This window comes from Myotis brandtii, unplaced genomic scaffold, assembly GCF_000412655.1.
Source record: "Myotis brandtii unplaced genomic scaffold, ASM41265v1 scaffold480, whole genome shotgun sequence".
NCBI lineage: Eukaryota > Metazoa > Chordata > Mammalia > Chiroptera > Vespertilionidae > Myotis > Myotis brandtii.
This window is the reverse complement of record NW_005368342.1, coordinates 1190255-1196450: the sequence shown is the minus strand read 5'-3', so window position 1 is coordinate 1196450 and position 6196 is coordinate 1190255. Positions and strand designations below refer to the sequence as shown.

Sequence of the window (6196 nt, the reverse complement as noted above, 5' to 3'; positions counted from 1 at the left end):
CAGTAGGTGGACATCCCCCGAGGGATCCCAGACTGCGAGAGGGCACAGGTCGGGCTGAGGGACCCCCCCCCCCCGAGTGCACAAATGTTTGTGCACTGGGCCTCTAGTGCTTCTATAAAAAGGAATGAACTCCTACCATTTTTATCAGCATGGATGGACCTGGAGAGCATTATGCTAAGCAAAATAGGTCAGTCAGAGAAAGATAAATATCACATGATCTCACTCATTTATGGAATAAACTTAACAACATGAACTGATGAACAGAAACAAATCCAGAGACAGAGAAGCATCAATCAGACCGTCAAACTTCAGAGGGTAGGTAGGGGAGGGTGGGGGTAAGGGGGAGAGATCAACCAAAAGAGTTGTATGCAAGCATATAGGCCTAACCAATGGACACAGACACTAGGGGGGGAAGGGCACTAGCTGAGGGGTAAGGGAGCAATGGTGGGATAAGGACACATATGTAATACCTTAATCAATAAAGAAAACAAAATTTTAAGAAATTTGAGCCCATTTAGCCACCAGGAGCCCTTCATTGTAGGTGTCTTTTTTTCCCCTTAGGGCTCACACCTATGATATCAGTACTACTGTTTTTGGTGGCGTTTTTGTTTTGTTTTGTTTTTTGTTTGTTTATTTTTTTAAGAGTTAGTGTGGGGTAAAATGATAGGTACCTTCTTGATTCAGGTAGAGGACCTGAATTCTACTTTCTGTGCTGAAATAGAAATTATTGAGACAAAATTGTTGGGGGTGGGGAAGAGCTATACTTTTCCAGTTAAATGGAAAAGAGTTAGGAAAGACACAGGAGTGTTAAATAGCATGATATGAGAGGACAATATGGTGGTTTGTTGTTTTTTTCAAAGAAGAGAAATTCAGTTTTAACTACCTTGGTCAACAAAAGAAATTTAGCACGAGGTAGAGTATCTTATAAAACCCAAGAACAATAAGTCAGGTGGACTTTAAGGAATACGTTGGAGCTAAGGACTTAACTGCTATCTGGAGTCTCTGTTTCTCATCTCTGCATCTCTTCTATGTGTCTGCTTCATCTTTCATAGCAGACCAGTTTTTTTTCTCTTCCCCAGACCATATGGTATAGAAATGGCTGCTGCCAACAGTTCTAAAGTGTACAATACTCGGCATAAAAAAGCAGCCAGAGCAGGCCGAAATCTGTTACTGTAGATTCCACATTTCTAAGGAAGGACTGTTTCAAGTGATATATGAAGTGTTTTTATCCCCTCCTGAACCTTTTTCTCTGTTTTCCATGGGCAGAAATCTGGGTGAAATGCAGTTACAATTTCCTTTCCCCTCATTACAGATACAAAAAGGATACATTTTCCCCTCAACTATATATATGAATATAAATGTATATATTTTGTTACAATGTAGCAGACTTTCTAAACAAAGGCTCTTTAAGGAGGGAATCTACAAATTAATTCATTTATTGAGGGCTTAATATGTGCATGGTACTATTCCAAGCACTATAGATACAGCAGTGAATAAAATAGACAAAAATCTCTGTCCTCATGGAGCTTCCATTCAAGTTATACAACTTATTTCTCCTTGGTGCATATATGCAGCCTATTTTTTAGGAATTGGTACATCAGTCTTGGCATAACTCACATTAAGTGGTCATAATCTAGTCATTTTATCCATTTCTATAAGAAGATGAAATTATTTTGTGATGATAACAGGGTCTTTCTTTGGTGATTTTTTTCCCCCAATCTTCCTTAACAAGGAAGACAAACACATTGGCGTGGGATGATGATGAGTTCAGTTATATACAAAAAGAATTTGAATTGTTTGGAGAGAATCCAGGTAAGGATGTCTAGTGGGCAGTTTGACCTACTGATCTAGTTATCATGAAGGAGGTCTAAACTAGCAATATAGATTTGAAAATCATCCAGGCATAGGTAATAGAATGTGGGGTGTAGAACAAAAGAAATAGGCCATGAGCAGAAGCATGGGATAGCAGAAACATTTAAGAGGTAGGGAAAAAAGAGAAATCCATAAAAGTTTCATAAATAAAAAAGCTAAAGCAGAAGGACTAGAAAAAATAGAATGGGTCTGGAATTCAAGTAAGTAGAGATTTTCAAGCATACCAAGGTAATCAACACTAACATATGTTGCAGTAAGGTCTATTAAGAAAGGGGCTTAAAAGTGCCTATTGCATAGAGACGTTTGTCAGTAATTGGTGTTCCTAACAAAAGAGGTTTCAGTGGAGAGGTGCAGGTGAAATTCCTATTACAGTGGTTGAAAGGAATAGAAGTGAAGGGAAGTGAAGGAATAGAAGTGAAGGAATAGAAACAGTAAATGTAGATAACAATTTTTGAGACCTCTGGTTTTATGGTAACGCAAGAGGGTAACAGAATACACTGAAGAAAACTAGAGGAGGCTCCATGATAAAAGAAAAGTGTTTTTGTTTTAAGGGTGGAAGAGTTTTTTTAAATATATTTTATTGATTTTTTACAGAGAGAAAGGGAGAGGGATAGAGAGTTAGAAACATCGATGAGAGAGAAACATCTATCAGCTGCCTCCTGCACACCTCCTACCAGGGATGTCCCCGCAGCTAAGGTACATGCCCTTGACCAGAATCAAACCTGGGACCTTTCAGTCTGCAGGCTGATGCTCTATCCACTGAGCCAAACCGGTCAGGGCAAGGATGGAAGAGTTTTGAATATGCTTATAGGCTGAGGAGAATGAGGGGATTAAAGTATAATATTGGAGCAGATGCAGATTGTAGGTGAGAAAAATGCCTCATAGCTTCAATTTTTTAAAAGAAGGTAGGTGATGAAGTAATCAGTTGGGTAGTGAGTGTGAAGGCTGGGTATTGAAGTCATTAGAGTGGAGAATAGATAAGGCTTGGAATAATAGTTGAAAAGAATTCGAGAGGAACTGACCAAGAAAAAGTGAAAGGATTGCCAAGTGATGCCAAGTGGTGAGATGAAAAACTAAATCTGTGGTGATATCAATTTGCATTAAAGGTCAGAGTGATTTTCTTCAGAAGAGCCAGAATGGAAACAGGAAACAAAGTGGGGAAGAACTACAGCATATGGATACATAGGTTCCAAGTGTTTGGAATTCCAGGAACATCTCCAATTTTGGAGAAAGTTTACATTATAGGTCAAGATGAAATCATATAAGAAGCTTTCTCAGAAACTTTATCCAAAGTCTATCTACAATGCTATTTCCTCCTCCTCAAATACATCTGTCAACTTATGGTATTTTATTTATTTTGTCTTCTTGCATCCATCAGATTATAAGTTCTTTGGGACTGAGGTACTGTGTAATATTTCTCCCTGACCACAAAACAAGTAGTAGTATATTGCCTTATTTTAGACATTAGATATAGATAGACTTTTTACAAACTCTTTGGGATGACATTTAGGGCATTTCACAATCTTTCTCCAATCTACTTTTCTGTACTCAACTCCAATATCCCTTTATGCTTCACAGCCCCTAAGTACAAGTGTAGTATGTATAAGTCAAATGTTTCTACTTTCACTTAATATACCATGGACTTTCACACTTTCTGGACCTTTGAACATACTTCTTCCTTTGTGTGGACATTCTTATCCCTTTCTGGAAAACTCTTACTCATTTGTTAGTACACAGAGCAATGCCAAAATCTTCTATCACTTCCTTACTTATTTAAGAAAGATTTCCTAATTATCTACAAGGTCCACAAAGTTGGGTTTTTTAAAGATCTCACTAAACTATAGAGGTAAATAAAAATGAGTAAAGAAGATAATATTTCTCTCTCTTTTACTTCTTACAGTGTCTTCTTGGGGGATAAAATAGGCCCAAAAAGTTTCTTTAAATTTTGGACTGTAGATAAATCTCTGCAGGCACTAAAAGTACTTAGTGCCCAGTTTTATAATGTCAATATGTTTCCAAGGTCATGAGCCATATTTTCCTTTGAAAAGTAAATATGTATCTACAGAGTTAATGTGACAGCTCATCTCTAGGTGTAATCTAGGTGTCTTTCAAGGAGATTCAAGGTGTCTTTGGGGGAGAAAAGAAGAGTTTTGTTCTTTTTTTTTACTAGGCAAAGAACTTAATAAATCTTTGTTTTAACCTTTATTTGCAGGCTTGTTCAGCTTAATTATTGCAAAAAATGATTTGTATATAAGCAAAAACAGAAAAGAGCTGCAGTATCAAGGGGCTTGTGCTTAAAAAAAATTGAGATCTAGATTTTATCAGATCCATAAAGAAAATTTGAAAAAGCAATCCTATATAGCAAAAAGGTAATATGCAAATTGACCATAATGCCCTTGCACAAGATGGCCACCCCCATGTGGTCACAAGATGGCCACCACAAGATGGCTGGCAGGGGAGGGCAGTTGTGGGCGACCAGGCCTGCAAGGGAGGGCAGTTGTGGGCGACCAGGCCTTCAGGGGAGGGCAGTTAGGGGTGACCAGGCTGGCAGGGGTGGGCAGTTGGGGGGGACTGGGCCGGAAGGGGAGGGCAGTTGGGGGCAATCGGGCTGGCAGGGGAGCAGTTAGGCGTCAACCAGGCTGGCAGGGGAATGGTTAGGGGGTGATCCGGCTGGCAGGCAGAAGTGGTTAGGGGCAATCAGGCAGGCAGGCGAGTGGTTGGGAGCCAGCATTCCTGGATTGTGAGAGGGATGTCCGACTGCCGGCAGTCAGACATCCCCAAAGGGGTCCCAGATTGGAAAGGGTGCAGGCTGGGCTGAGGGACACCCCCCCAGTGCACGAATTTTGGGCACCAAGCCTATAGTCATAATATAAAATAGCAGCTCCTAGTAACTTCTTCAAGTTAACTTTCTTTAGAAGTTTACTGAATTCAGTTTGCTTCATCCTTGGAAGCTTCACCAAAATTCTCCACAAGATCTGGAACTTCATTATCATCATCTTCTCCAGTAGCAAATGGTGCTTTTCCATCTACAGATTTTTTTGGGCAAAACTTCGCCAGTCTCCTTAAACTAGTCAGGCTATCTGAACCAAGCTGGATAGCATTTCTGTCAGCTGCTTTGTCACAGCATGGCCTGTAATGGTGAAAGTGTTCGCTGCCAGAGATGCCTGAACTTTAGGGATGTTAAAAGTGGATCACTATTTCCTGGAACTTATTTACCTCTCTTATACCAGAGATATTGTTTACCCCTAACTACTTTAATGAAAACTGAAGTTTTTATCATCTCTTATAACTGTTCTGTGAACCACTTTCTTCTTCTTTCTAGGAGCAGTTCCTTTACCACCAATGCACACTTGTTCCTGCTGTTTGGTGAGCTTCTCCTAGCTCAGTATAGTTTCTTTCATCATGTTGGAGAGGAAATGGGGCAGCAAGCAGGAGCAGCTGAATGAGCAGCTGAAATGAATAAAATCCACCATGAATTGGTGAAGAAGACTCAGCTGGTGAGACATTTGCAGCTGGGAAAGGTAGAGGACACCTGAATAAAAGTAAAATAAAGGATCGGGGCTGAAAGGATCTGCCAGACCTCTGCTGAGCCCAGAGGGTCAGAGGGAAACTGCACGGCACTGAGCCGTGTCCCTTGGGACAAGCACAGCATCTGACTGTGGAAAGGAGGTCTGCAGGACTGCTGGTGTCAGGGGATTCTAGATCTGGGTACACAGTCATGAAAGACCGAGCCCAGAGGAGTAGCCCCTGCACGACTCAACATCTATATCTATCAGTGAGAACAAAAATGGGTAGACAAAAAAAAAACCCTCAAAGGAAACAAAAGGAGGAATCACCAGAAAAGCAGCTAAGTGAAATGGAGGCATGCAATATATCAGAAAAAGAATTCAGGATAAGGGTCATACAGTTCATATCTTGAAGGGGGAGAGGGGCTGTTATCAGAAGCGTTTACATCCAGGGACCCTGCAACCAAGGCACCCAGGGACCAGCTACGAACCCAGGAACACTGGATCTCAAACAGCGTGAATAGGTGGACTCAGATGAGCCCTGCTCCTCCTCACAGAAAGGTCAGATTTCGCCTAGATAAAGGTGTGGTTTGTAATCCAGGTTGGAGAGAGGAATGCGTGTGGGGGAAGTCTGCACCCACAAAGTCCGCTGCTGTTGGGGCCAGCATGATGGGCGAGTGTGGAAGGGGATCCGCAGGGCTGCTGGCAGAAAGGAACTCTAAAAATAAGCCCATAGCTGGACTGGGCGCAAAAAGGCAGCCTCAGATTTTGCCAGTGTGCTGGGTGCTTAGTGCCAGGGGAGAGAGGACGTGCGGAAG

General features: G+C 41.4%; 1 pseudogene; it reads right to left on the bottom strand.

The window, feature by feature from the left end:
- Window positions 1-4800: 4800 nt before the first annotated feature.
- On the bottom strand, window positions 4801-5273 carry LOC102263542 (annotated as a pseudogene).
- Window positions 5274-6196: the final 923 nt, after the last annotated feature.